Raw genomic sequence first — 14,861 nt, forward strand, 5'->3', positions numbered from 1 at the left:
TCTATTGCTTTGGGGGACTGACCTGAGAAATATTCATGATGTTGATGTCAGAGAGTGTTTTTGCCTATGTTTTCTTCTAGGAGTTTGATGGTGCCCTGTCGTATATTAAGTCTTTCAGCCATTTTGAGTTTATTTTTGTGCATGGTGTGAGGGTGTGTTCTCGTTTCATTGCTTTGCATGCAGCTGTCCAGGTTTCCCAGCAATGCTTGCTGAATAGACTTTCTTTTTCCCATTTGATGTTCTTGGCCTCCCTTGTCAAAGATTAGTTGACCATAGGTGTCCGGGTTATTTCCGGGTTCTCTATTCTGTTCCATTCGTCTGTCTGTCTGTTTTGATACCAGTTACCACACTGTTTTGATGACTGTGGCTTTGTAGTATTTCTTGAAGTCTGGGAGAGTTATGCCTCCTGCTTGGTTTTTGTTTCTCAGGATTGCTTTGGGGCGATTCTGGGTCTTTTGTTGTTCCATATAAATGTTTGGATTGTTTGTTCTAGTTCTGTGAAAAATGTCCTGGGTCATTTGATAGGGATTGCATTGAATCTGTAGATTGCTTTGGGTAGTATGGCCATTTTTTACAATATTGATTTCCCAATCCAGGAACATGGAATATCTTTCCATTTCTTTACATCTTCTTTGATTCTTTGATTAAAGTTTTATAGTTCTCGGCATATAGGTCCTTTACCTCCTTGGTCAGGTGTATTCCGAGGTATTTGATTTTGTGAGGTGCAATTTTAAAAGGTATCGTATTTTTGTATTCCTTTTCTAATGTTTCATTGCTGGTATACAGAAATGGCAACTGACTTCTGAATGTTCATCTTATATCCTGCTACTTTGCTGAATTTATGAATCAGTTCCAAGAAGTTTTGGGGTTGAGTCCTTAGGGTTTTCTATGTATAGTATCATGTCATCTGCATACAGTGACAGTTTTATCTCTTCTCTTCCTATATGGATGCCTTTTATTTCTGTTGTTTGTCTAATTGCTGTGGCTAGGACTTCCAAAACTATGTTGAAGAGCAGTGGTGAGAGTGGGCACATCCCTGTCTTGTTCCAGATTGGAGTGAGAAGGCTTTCAGTTTTTCCCCATTGAGTATTATATTTGCTGTGGGTTTGTCATAAATGGCTTTGATTATATTCAGGAATGTTCCCTCTATACCCACTTTGGCGAGGGTCTTGATCATGAATGGATGTTGGACTTTGTCAAATGCTTTTTCTGTGTCTATTGAGATGATCATATGATTTTGACTTTTTTTGTTAATGTGGTGTATGATGCTGATTGATTTGCATATGTTGAACCATCCTTGTGAACCTGGGATGAACCCTACCTGGTCATGGTGTATAATTTTTTTGGTATGTTGTTGGATTCGGTTGGCCAAGATTTTGTTGAGAATTTTTGCATCTATATTCATCAATGATATTGGGTGATAGTTTTCTTTTTTGGTGGTATCTCTGTCTGGTTTTGGAATGAGGGTGATGGTGGCATCATAGAATGTCTTTGGGAGTATTCCTTCTTCTTGAACCTTTTGAAAGAGTTTAAGGAGGATGGGCACCAATTCCTCTTTATATGTTTGATAGAATTCGCCTGTGAAGCCATCTGGTCCTGGACGTTTATTTGTAGGGAGTGATTTTATGACCTCTTCAATTTCATTTCTAGTGATTGGTCTGTTCAGTTGGTCTGTTTCTACTTGATTCAGTTTTGGCAGGCTGTAAGATTCTAGAAAATTGTCCATTTCTTCCAGATTGTCAAACTTGTGGCCGTATAGTTGTTCATAGTATTCTCTTATGGTTTTTTGTATTTCTGCTGTATCCGTTGTGATTTCTCCTTTTTCATTTATAATTTTGTTTATTTGGGTTCTTTCTCTCCTCTTTTAGTGAGTCTGGCCAGGGGTTTGTCAATTTTGTTTACCTTTTCAAAGAACCAGCTCTTGGTTTTATTAATTTTCTCTATGTTTTTTGAAGTCTCTATTTCATTGATTTCTTTGATCTTTATAATTTCCTTCCTTCTGCTGACTTTAGGACTTTTTTGTTCTTCTTTTTCTAATTCATTTAGGTGGAGGGTTAAGTTGTCAATTTGGGATCTTTCTTCTTTATGAGAAAGGCCTGTATTGCTATAATTTTCCCTCTGAGCACTGCTTTCGCAGCATCCCATAGGTTTTGAGCGGTTGTGTCTTCATTATCATTTGTTTCAAGGTAGTTTTTAATTTCCTTCTTGATTTCCTCATTGACCCATTGGTTTTTTTAGTAGCATGTGTTTAGTCTCCATGCAGTAGGTTTTTTCTCTTTCCTTTTCCCATGTTGATTTCTAATTTCATGGATTGTGGTCAGAGAAGATACTTGAGATAATTTCTATGCTCGTACATTTATTGAGTTAGCTTTGTGTCCCAATATGTGGTCAATTCTTGAGAATGTTCCATGAGCATTTAGAAGAATGTGTATTCTGCTTTTTTTGGATGTAGTGTCCTGAAGATACAATGAAGTCTAACTTTTCTATTGTTTCCTTTAGGATCTCTGTTGCTTTATTGGTTTTCTGTCTAGAGGATCTGTCATTGATGTGAGGGGGGTATTAAGGTCTCCTACTATGATTGTATTCCCATCAATATCTCCCTTTATGCCTGTTAATATTTGTTGTATGTATCTGGGTGCTCCTGTATTTGGGGCATATGTTGACGATAGTAACATCCTCTCCTTGGATGGATCCCTTATCATTAAGTAGTGTCCTTCTTTGTCTTTCTTTATGTCTTTTGTTTTAAAGTCTATTTTGTCTGATATGGTGTTGCACTCCTGCTTTTCTGTCATGTCTTATGGCATGAAATATTTTTCCCCACCCTTTTTTTCAATCTGTATGTATCTTTGTCCTAAGGTGAGTTTCTTGTAGGCAGCAATATTGGCCTTTTTATCCACTCAGCCACTCTGTGTCTTTTGACTGGGCGTTCAGTCATTGACTTTAAGGTGATAATTGATAGATGATTATTTATTGCCATTTGAACCTCGTGTTCCAGTTGATTCTATGGTTCTCCATTCTTCCTTTCTTTCTTTCTTTTTTTTTTTGGTTGGATGGTCTCCGTTATTATCTGCTTGAGTGTATTTTTTTTTTTCATTTTTGCAAATGCAATATTTGGTTTTGGCTTGTGGTTGCCCTGTTTTTAAAATTGCTAACCCCTTCCCATAATTGTGTGTTTTAGCCTGATGGTCCTGTAAGTTCAAACACTTCATTACTATATTAAAATTAAGAAGAGAAACATACAAACAAAAAGTGTTATTTACTTCCTAACATCCCTTGCCCAATTTTATGGTTTTGATGACTCTTTTAATTTTTTTCTTTTTAATTTTATTTGTTTGAGACCTGTTCATGATTAAATCTGTATGCTGGCTTATTTGAGTGACTGCTTCTCTGATTGCGGTTTCCTCAGTCCTAGTTCTTCCTCTTCTTTTTTTTTTTTCTTTTTCTCTTTTCTTTTTTTTTCCCTTTCCTTCCTTTCTTTTTGGTTTAGAGAAGCCCTTTCATATTTCCTTTACCTGGGTTTTGTTTGCAGTATTCTTTAAGTTTTTGTTTGTTGGAAAAAATTTTATTCTCCTTCTATTTTAAATGATATTCTTGCTGGATAGAGTATTCTGGTTGCATATTTTTCTTTTAGACACTTTAAATATCTCTTGCCATTCCCTCCTGGCCTGTAGTGTTTCTGTAGAGAAGTCAGCTGATAACCTCATGGGGGTTCCCTTGTAGGTAACATTCTGTTTTTCTCTGCTGCCTTTAGGATCCTCTCTTTATCTTATTCACAACTTTTGCCATTTTATTATGATTGGTCTTGCTGTGGGTCTATTTGGGTTCAGTTTGTTTGGGGCCCTCTATGCTTCTTGTATCTTGAACCCAGTATCCTTTAGATTTGGGAAGTTTCCAGCGATAATTTCTTCAAATATATTTTCCACCCCCTTATCTTTTTCTACTCATTCTGGAATTCCTATTATGCGTAGATTGGCCTGCTTTATATTATCCCATAGGTCTCTTATATTGCTTTCCAGTTTTTTGATTCAGTTTTCTGTCTGTTGACCAGATTGAGTGATTTCCATTATTCTATCTTCCATATCACTGATTCGTTCTTCTGCATTATTCATTCTGGTTTTTACTGCCCTTAGTTTAGTTTGCATCTCTGCAAATGAATGTTCTAGCTTTTCTTGGCTCCTCCTTATATTTTCTAGTTCCTTTCTGAGGGTATCTGCATTGCTGTTCATATCTTCTCTTAATTCCTTCAGTATTTTCACTATTTCTCTTTTGAACTCCAGGTCTGTCAGACTGCCGAGATCTGTTTCATTGTTGACTGTTTTAGGTGAGTTCTCTTGTTGGTTTGACTGGGGGTGGTTTCTCAGCTTCTTCATCTTGCTTGTTGTTTTCTTTCTCCTGAGGGAGTTGTACTCTCCGTTATCGGGCAGTGTTTGCCTTGTCACTGCCGTGGAATATTTCCTGAGGGCTAGTGTTGTTGGTCAATCTTTTATGAGGCAGTGTGGCTTTTCTGGAGTGTTGATGGGGCTAACAGTGTTTCTTTGAAGCAAAGGAGGGCTTCCTGAGGGCAGACAGGACTGGGAGGTCCACACCACGATGGTAGCAGATTTCACTCGGTCATGCAGATCTTGCTCTGGTGTTTTTAGGCTGTGGGGTTCTTGCAGGGGGTTGGTGGTGTTGGGCAGCTGTTCCTCAGGAGTGTAGCACCCCCTGGGGGCTGGAGCAGCTATCTGGCTCACTGAGAACCTAAGAGGCTCTTCCCTAGGGCAGCCCAACTCAGAAGGATGGCCTGAGAATGTAGGCAGATCTTTTCACAGTCTGGCCAAGCTTGTTGCAGCTTTTCTGGGCTGCAGGGGCTCTTCTAGGGGGCTGGTGGTGCTGAGCAGCTATTCTGTGGGAGTGGGGCACCCCCTAGGGGCTTGGGTGGGTAGCAGGGCCACTGGAAACCCCAGAGGCTCCTCCCTGGGGCAGCCTGACTCAGAAAGACCTTCTGAGATCTTTTCCCGACTCAGCCAGGCTTGTTGCAGCTTTTCTGGGCTGTAGGGGGGTCCTGCCTGGAGCTGGCAGTCCTATACAGCTGAACCACTAGGGCACCCCCTGGGGGCTTGGGCAGGTAGCAGGGCCGTTGGAAACCGAAGAGGCTCCTCCCCGGGGCAGCCCGACTCAAAAAGACCGTCTGAGATCTTTTCCAAGCTCGACCGAGCTTGTTGCAGCTTTTCTGGGCTATAGGGGGTCCTGCCTGGAGCTGGCAGTCCTATACAGCTGATCCACTAGGGCACTCCCTGGGGGCTTGGGTGGGTAGCAGGGCCGTTGGAAACCGAAGAGGCTCCTCCCCGGGGCAGCCCGACTCAGAAAAACCGTCCGGGAATTAGGCAGATCTATTCACTGCCTGGCTAGGCTTGTTCTAGCTTTTCTGGGCTGCAGGTCTTTTCTCAGGGGCTGGTGGTGTTTGGTGCTACTCTGCAGAAGTGTAGCCCCTCCAAAGGGCAAGCAGGCCTGTGCAGGGACAGCCCCCGCGGTGGTAGGCTTCAGGCAATTGTTGAGGCCAGCCCTCCTGGATGGCAGGCAGCCCCAGGTTCGGCAAGAGCGTAGGGGGTGGTGGGGGTGGGGGGAGGGGATGTACTGGGAAGCACAGCTTTCAGCTAGCTAGTGGGCCTGTAAGCTTGCTGTGGCGTGGGGGGTATTCTATGGGGACCCACCCCTTCTTTTCTCCCCTCCCCAGCACGGGCGCAGACCAGGCTCTTTTCCCAGGTTCCCTCTGATGCGGCTTCCACTTCCCCACCCCTAGAGTATTGCTCCCTTCCTCTGCGATAGCTTTGTTTTCTAGTCTCCCAGGCAGTCTCTGCCCCGTCAAATGGTTTCTAGACCTCCCAAGCAGTTTTCGCTCCGCCCTGCACCCCCAGCCCAGGGACTAACCTCTGGAGCCTAGGTCTCGGTGCCCAGCCCCCACCCAGGTGTCCTCCGGCCCTTTCTCAGGGACTAACCTCTGGAGCCGAGGACTCGGTGCACAGCCCCCACCCAGGCGTCTCAATTTTTGGTGACTGTGCCCGTAGTTCAGATGGTCCGTTCGGTTCTTGATCGGCTTTTCCGTACTCCAACTTACTGCTACACTCTTCTCTGCATCTGGAGATTCCTCCAGTTCGTTTGATCTTTCCCCCGTGTAGGTGACTTTCCAGGGTGCGGGATCCCTTTCTCCTCCGCAGTTCCCTTTCGGGGCGCCCGTCCCGCTCGGATTCACCTTCTCTCACTCTCCTCCTTTTCTCCCGTTCTGCCCCGTAATGTCACGAACTTCTTGCCATTATTGGAGTTTAGGTTCTTCTGCCAGCGATTGGTTGCTGTTCTGTGCGAGTCATTTATTCTGTAGATGTGCTTTTTTTTGTTGTGTTTGTGGGAGAGGGCGAGCGTGTCCCCCTACTCCTCTGCCATCTTGTCCTCTCTCCCCTCTCAAGCATTTTTGATTGTCGCATTCTGACCAGAGTGAGACGATACCTCATTGTGGTTTTGATTTGCATCTCTAATTATTAGTGATTTTGAGCATATTTTCATGTTCCTGTTGGCCATCCATATGTCTTTTTTGGAGAAATGTCTGTTTTGATCTTCTGCCCATTTTTTTGTTTGGATTATTTGTTTTTTGATGTTGAGCTGTATGAGTTGTTTATATTATTTTCGAAATTAACCTCTTGTTGGTCACATTGTTTACAAATATTTTCTCCCATTCTGTAGGTTTTCTGTTAGTTTTTTTATGGTTTTATTCGATGTGCAAAAGCTTTTGAGCTTATTAGGGTCTTATTTAACTATTTTTGCTTTTATTTCCATTACACTAAGACATGGATACAAATATATATATATAGTTGCAATTTATGCCAAAGAGTCTTCTGCCTATGTTTTCCTCTAGGAGTTTTATTGCTTCTGGTCTTAGATTTAGACCTTTAATTCATTTTGAGTTAGAAAGTGTTCTAATCATTCTTTTTCATGTAGCTCTATGGTTTTTCCAGCATGACTTACTGAAGAGACTGTCTTTTTGCCTTTGTATATTCTCATCTCCTTTTTCATAGATTAATTAACCATAAGAGTGTGGGTTTATTTCTGGGCTTTCTGTCCTGTTCCATTGATCTATATTTCTGTTTTTGTGACAATACCATATTGTTTTGATTATCATAGCTTTGTAATATGGTCTTAGGTCAGGGAACCTGATTCCTCCAGCAGCATTCTTCTTTCTCAAGATTGTTTTGGCTATTCAGGGTCTTTGTGTATCCATACAAATTAAAAAAAATTTTTTTTGGGTCTTAGTTCTATGAAAAATGCCATTGGTAATTTGATAGGGATCACATTGAATCTGTGGATTGCCTTGGGTAGCATGGTCATTTTAACAATATTGAGTCTTCCAATACATGAAACGCTGTCTTTCCATCTGTCTTTGTTGTCTTCAGTTTCTTTCATCAGCATCTTAGCATCTTTCAGAATACAAGTCTTTTGCCTCCTTAGGTAGGTTTATTCCTAGGTATTTTATCCTTTTTGATGTGATGATAAATGAGATTGGTTCTTAACTTCTTTTTCTGTTTTTTTGTTGTTAGTATATAGAAACACAACAGATTTCTGCGTATATAATTTTGTATCCTGTGACTTTACTGAATTCATTGATGAACTCATAGTTTTTTGGTGGCATCTTTAGGATTTTTTATGTATAGTATCATGTCATCTGCAAATAGTGACAGTTTTGTCTTCTTTTCCAATTTGGATCCCTTTTATTTCTTTTTATTCTCTGATTGCTGTGGGTAGGACTTCCAGAACTATATTGAATAAAAGTGGTGAGAGTGGACATTTCCTCATTTTGTCTAAATTGTTATTTATATTTTTATGTATGTAGTAGGTTAGTTACATTTCCCTGGGGACATGGCCCTCTGTAGGGCATGTTCTATGCATCTCAGCAGTGCACTCCCCTCTTGTCACCCAAGGGCCAGGGGCCAGCTGGTCCCAGGGTAGGTTCTGACTTGTGTTTGCCTTTTCAGTTTCACAGGCTGTGGGAGCATAGTCTTCTTGCCTCTGGTGTCTGCTCCCTGATGGGTGAGGCTGGCATAGAGGCTTGTGTAGGCTTCCTGGTGGGAGGAGCTGGTGTCTGCCCACTGAGGGGTGGAGTTGACTCTTGGTCCTCTGGTTTAAATGATTGGGTCTAGGGGTGTGCCTTGAGGTGGCTGTGGGCTCAGGAATTCTTCAGGCAACCTGTCTGTTGATGAGTGGGGTTGTATCCCTGCCCAGTTGGTTGTTTGGCCTGAGGCATCCCAGCATTGGAGCCTGCAGGCTGCTACAGGGGGCCAGGTCTTGGTGCTAATGACCCAAATGGCCCAGGAAAGTTCATGTGGATGATTATTCTCCTACATGTGCATCACCAGTGTCTATGTCCCCATGGTGAGCCACAGCCTCCCCCACCTGCTCAGAAGATACTCCAAAGCCAGCAGGTAGGTCTGGCCCAGGCTCCTATGAAGTTACTGCTTTTGCCCTGGGTCCTGGTGCACGTGGGATTTTGTGTGTGCCCTTTAAGAGTAAAGCCTCTATGTTTTCCAGGCCTGTGGAGCTCTTGCAACTAAGCCCCCTGGCCTTCAAAGCCAAATGCTCCCTGGGGCTCCTCTTCCCGGTGTCAGACCCTTGGGCTGAGGAGTATGGGAGGAGCTCAGAACTCTCCTTCCAATGGGAGAACCTCTGTGATATAATTATTTTCCAGTTTGTGGGTTGCCCATCCAGTGGATATGGTATTTAATTATATCGTGAGTCCACCCCTCCTACAGTCTCACTGTAGTTCCTTCTTTATGTTGTTAGTTGTAGAAGAGATTTTCTGGTAGGTTTTGGATGTTTTCAACCATGTTTGTTCTGCAGATTATTGTGTTTGTGATCTGCTTGTGCGAGGAGGTGAGCGTAGGTTCCTTCTGCTCTGCCATCCTGGCTGTTCTCCCTCTGAGCTATAATGAGGACCTTTAATGAGGGCAAAAGATGGCTGGAATCCACCATATTAATCAGATTATTTGTTCCTACCCCTATAATGTCATCTACAGCTGTATGAGTGCAAAAAAGGGGGTCTTCTGTCACATTTTTTCAATCAAAATTTTGGGAAAGGAAGCTTAGTGTTGCAGTTTGTTATATAGATCAAAGTTAAGGGAAAGGCAGTTTTTGCCTGATCAAATGAATGTGTATAGATTAGTAGGGAGTTTCTAATGTCTGAGCAGATCCTCTCTCTGAGGGCCCTTCGCTGGTCTCCCAGTACACTCTGAATGACTGTTGAGAAGGAGGAAGCAGACAAGCATGACTGAGCAGTCCAGAAGTGGTAAGTGGGTCTTTCAGGATTCCAGTAGCTCTCTTTTCCAGAGAGAAACTTGGAAACAGAAAGCAAATGGTACCAACAACAGCCTCTTTCCCCATCAGACCTGGTTTCAGGGTCATAGCTAATGCTTATTCTCCCTCCTTCTCTGCTAGCCATCCTAAACTCCCTTCAACAAAATCATGAAATGGAATAGGTCCATCACCACAGGGATCTCTGACCATTTCCATAATTCTTCAGTTCACAGGAAATGCTGAAGTTGAGATCCTGGGAAATCAATAATTTGAATAGTCCTAGGAAGAATAATGAAGCATGTCTGGACAAACATGGAGGGGAGATGTACGCTCATATATGTATTAAACGCCAAGCCAGAGAGATGCCCTAAATATCATCATTTACAGAAGACTTGGGACCAAGATAGGTCAATTAGATCCTTTAAGATCAAAAAGGAGCCAAAGAAGGAGTGAAGGGTTCCATCTCCCAACTCCTTGGTTCAGGAGCTGATAAAGTTTAGAAAGCAAAATCCCTAACGGGTTATCAAATGAATGCCGAAAACATGCTTTTACTTCAGATATCATTGTTTACAAGTCTTTTTTGTATTGTTTGAAAAAATCTCTAATTCTCTGAAAAATTAATCATGGGAAATATCTACTTGCATTATTTGTTATATAAACATAGCATTACTTAATGGAAATTTTACTATTAAAACTATGGTTATATGAAAAGAAAGTTTTTATAAAATGGAAGCCTATGTAGGTTAGGTTTTTTCTGAAGGCTAAATTTCAGCTTACTGTTGATGAACAGAAAATGGATGGTGCATGTCCCTTGTACTCTTCAAGCTTTGTGAACACAAACAAATGTGTTCGGGGATGTGATTGCCTTGCACGGGTTCAGCCCAGGTTGCTCCCTGCACTTAAGCCATGGCTTATATTTTACGCCCTTGGCCATCTGTTCCTGGGACATTTTAACCTACATAGAGTAATATGGTTTGCAATACTTTCTTAGCCTTAATTTTTTAAGTTTCATGTTCCTTTTTATTGATTTTCATCAGCATTGGTTCCCACTCCCACCCAAGCATGTACATTTACAGGCGCTTTTCAAATAATACAATTTACTTTTTCAATCTCCTATCATTTTTATTACCTTGTAAAGACATGTTTGAATCATGCGATGCTTTTTAATGGAACCATCAGAAATATTCAAAGCAACTAAAAGAATTTTAAATGACTTTTCCAAACCTACACACCTACCTCCCATGGGTTTTCTATTCTTTCTCTGGGTACAAAGTACTCTTGGTAGGTGGTATTGCCTGAAAATCCCCATGTGAATGGAGGGCAATTTCCCATAGACGTGGGGTTCCTAGTTAAGCCCTAGTCACACATTCACACAATTTGGGTGCATTCAGAGCAGCACTAAAATTCCATTAAATTAGATCCTTGAAAAGCCCAATAAAGCAAATATGATCCCTAGCTCGATAGACTTCAGACTCTCCTTTCTTTATCTCTAATTCAGAATCTATGTTTCAAAGTAGTTGACTACGACAAGATTCAAAGTCAAAATGACTTCCCAAATTGCTAGATACACTTTATTACAATTTTCCCGGTTGGAGAGCTCTATTTAGCATTCTGTATCTTTATAGTTTAAAAGAGTGTTCTACGTAACCTTCTCTAGATCCTATACTTCCAGCCTAATAGCAGGTAAAGGTGACCCTCACTTGGGAAATGGAGGTCCTAGAGGTTCAGGGATTGGCTGCTGAAGGCCGCCCCCCCCCCCACGTCCCACCTGTTTGAGGCCACATATGTCCTGCTCTGCAATCTCCCTGCTGTCTGCCCTCAATCGAGTTATGTCACTGATCTCTTCTAGATTTCCAACATAGGAGGTCATCAAAATTGAGAGATAAGAGACCTCAAAGATTATTTGAATCAGAAGCCTTAAAAAAGATAAGACAGAGACACAGAGACTTTAGGAATTCTCTCAGCTGCATTGTTTTTCAGGTCAGAAGCCAGGGATCTGATATCTGGATCCCTTCTTGGGCTGTGGCTCAATCCAGCTGTGTTCATAGCCCTCTTAAAGGGTATTCCCAATTATTCCTTTCATTAAAACCCACTGCCCTAATGCTACCATTAGACTTTTAGTCCTAACTTATTTATGTTTTTAACTACCTCTAGGTCCAAAATCAATAAACCAACACAGAATTTTGCCTTTAAAATAGCTACTGCCGTACTTCTTTTAAATAGGTAACTGTGGTTTTCCAACTGAAAATCAATACTTATCTCCATCTATTCTTTGATTTTAGAGAATGTAAATAATATGAGATGGCTGATCATGATACAGAACAGCTCCATCACCTGGAATTTTTCTTTATCTGATGGGATTAAATAAAAGGGAAGAAATAATCACTCATCATTACCCTGTAGGTCCCTGGATCCATGTCTGTCTTAGGAAGATGCTAATGGTCAAATTAGACTCTCAATGCAAGGGTTAAAATGAAGAAGGCATGCCATGCATAGGCTCTGGTATCACATGCTAAAATTCTCATTTGTAACTCCTAATAATTTCCCCTATAGGGTAGATTTGTGAGGAAGTTAATATACACACTTTCCAGAAACATGTCTGTATGGCAGACAGACTAGTGTGATATTTCCTGCCAGAACGACTTAGTCTAGGCCCTTATGCCTTAGGTGTAAAGGGCCAATGTTCTTCTGAGAGAATTTTTTTTTGTTGTTGTTGTTTTTGTCTTTTTAGGGCCGCATCTGCAGCTTATGGAGACTCCCAGGCTAGGGGTCAAATCGGAGCTGCAGCTGCTGGCCTACACCACAACCCCAGCAACCCAGGATCTGAGCCGCATCTGCAACCTACACCACAGCTCACAGCAACGCTGGATCCTTAACCCACTGAGCAAGGCCAGGGATCCAACCTGCAACCTCATGGATACTAGTCAGATTCGTTTCTGCTGCACCATGATGGCAACTCCCCTTCTGAGACTTTATACAATTACACTGTTAAAAACACCTGAGGAAGTGAGGTAAAGGAGGTGAAGTGTATACTTAGAGCTCTCAGCTCTGAGTCAGTCGCCTGACGGACGGCTGTATAACCTACACCTATTATTGGACAATTACTGTAGTTTTGAGAAAGCAGATCTTCTTAATATTAACAGAGTAGATGTCATGTCTATTGATTTCTTTAATTCAAAGAAAGTCCTGTGTACAGTGATAGAATGTCTTTTCCAAGGAAAGTAATTCACATTTTTTGGAGATAGGATATTATAGATTTCCCCAAGATTTATGGAGGTACAGTATTTCCATTTAGCATTTGCACATGTTCCAGTAATGAGAGGGTTAGTGTCAATTCCAGTACATAATGGTCTTTTATTATTATTATTTTTAATGGCTGCACCTGTGGCATATGGAAGTTCCCAGGGCAGGGACTGAGTCTGCTTTGCAGCTGTGACCTATGCCACAGCTGTGGCAATGCCAGGTCCTTAACCCACTGTGCTGGGCCAGGGATTGAATTTGCACCTCCACAGTGACCAGAGCCACTGCAGTCAGGTTCTTAACCCCCTGCACCACAGCAGGAACTCCTACAGCTGTCTTGAAGCGAGGGCCCCCAAAAGCCAAAACTAGACAATGGTATCCTGAATTGCACAATTTAATACAATACCATTAGATTTTAAACATTTACACGGACAGTTGCAAATCTACTTATTTTAAGCACAATTTATATAATATTTTGACAGACAAAAATATATGTTTAGAATTATTATATGCACCTGCCTGTTCAGTAGCAAACTTAAATCATAGATTATACCATAGTAAATTTTCTAGAAGGCTAAAAAGAAAAAAATCACAACTTATGTTTAAAATACAATGCTAGTTCACTATTCCCAAATAAAAAAAGAGAGGAGCCATTACATTAGATTCACTTATTTCAAGCTTACATTCATTTGATATTCACATAAAATTCATTACTTGAATGAATGAGTCAAGGAAGTTGGATTTTAACAATGAGTGTTTGAAAGCTTTTGCTGACATTTCAGTCCAGGTAGGAGCTTGATATTTTGAAAAGTATATGTGAAAAGAAACATTAAAATGACACAAAATGTGTTACAGTTATTGTAAAAATGTGAAGAGAAAATACGGATTTTATTCTAATGCTTTATCCACAGGTATTGCTTCCAAAAGTTAACACAGTCAGTGTCTGAGATGCTTCTCTTTTATTTTCACTGAGAACAGGTTCTTGAAAATTAGGTCCACAAAGAAAAGATAGAAGAGGTCAAAGCTGTGTGCATTCCCCACGAGGTCAAGACAGAGCAACTGATAAAACATCATTCCATGTATCACAGCTTTGTTCCTTCCATGGAAATTGGGGCATTTGTGTGAAAATGTGTCTAAACAAAGACCCTGTGAGCATCGCTTCATTTCTTTTGACCCTCAACTTTTTTGGTCCTTTAAAAAAAATCATCTTGCTAATAGTTAGCCATTTACTGGCATATTTTACTCTATAAACATTTTTTTGTACATCTAGTTTGAGAGTAGGTAAGAAATGAGTTAAATAAAAACAGAACATTATTTATTAGCTTTAAGTTTGCTAGTTTTTAATATTTTGGACAAGGTAAACTTTTTCCCACCTTTATTTTACTATTACAAAATGAATGGGATGGAAGAAATTTTCACCATTCGTATTTTTTTTTTAAGTTTTATTGGAGTATGGTTGACTTACGTGTTGAGTTATTTTCAGGTGTACAGCAAAGTGAATTGTATACACACACACACACATATACATATACATATATGTACATATCCATTCTTTTTCATATTCTTTTCCCATATGGGCTATCACAGCGTACTGAGTAGACTTCTCCATGCTCTAGGTCAGTCTTTGTCACTTACTGATTGTGTAGACTGTTGGTGGGAATGTAAACTGGTGCAACTGCTATGGAGAACAGTATGGCAGTGCCTTAAAAAACTAAAGATTGTTTTTTCACTGGATTTAAATATCGTCATTTGGACAACTGTTGCCCAGCAAAATTGTAAAACGTAATAGCAGTAGAGACCATACTTCCCCGTTTCACTCTAGTATAACGTAGTGATGGGTTTCTATGAAAGCATGTGTCTAAAAAGGTTGAAACAAAACCTTATGGTGATGGAGTGGGTAAAATTAATTATGCAAGTAGAGCGCTGGAAAGATGGAACATCTGAAGTGTCGTGTAGCTGCAGTTCTCAGGAATTAATTAGCTTTACATGTCAACCCTTTCCTCTTCTGTGGTTTTTTAAGAAAGGTGTTTCTTATTCCTAGTTCTTCTCTCAATCCATGTCTGAGAATCGTAGGAATCCCCACATTTAATGGTTCCAAAGCTTCCTTTCCAAATATTCCATAGCGTATTGGGCATAGATTAGATTCTGAGCAAATAAATGAGTAAAAAAAAAAAAAATTCTCTTCCTTTAGGTGATAGATGATGTTTTGTAAAGATTCTGAATGCAATGTCGCATTTACCATCAAGTTTGGATAAAGCTTTAACAATATGGGACCTTACAACATGTAAAATTATTTAATTTCA

This window comes from Phacochoerus africanus, chromosome 5 (assembly GCF_016906955.1).
Source record: "Phacochoerus africanus isolate WHEZ1 chromosome 5, ROS_Pafr_v1, whole genome shotgun sequence".
NCBI lineage: Eukaryota > Metazoa > Chordata > Mammalia > Artiodactyla > Suidae > Phacochoerus > Phacochoerus africanus.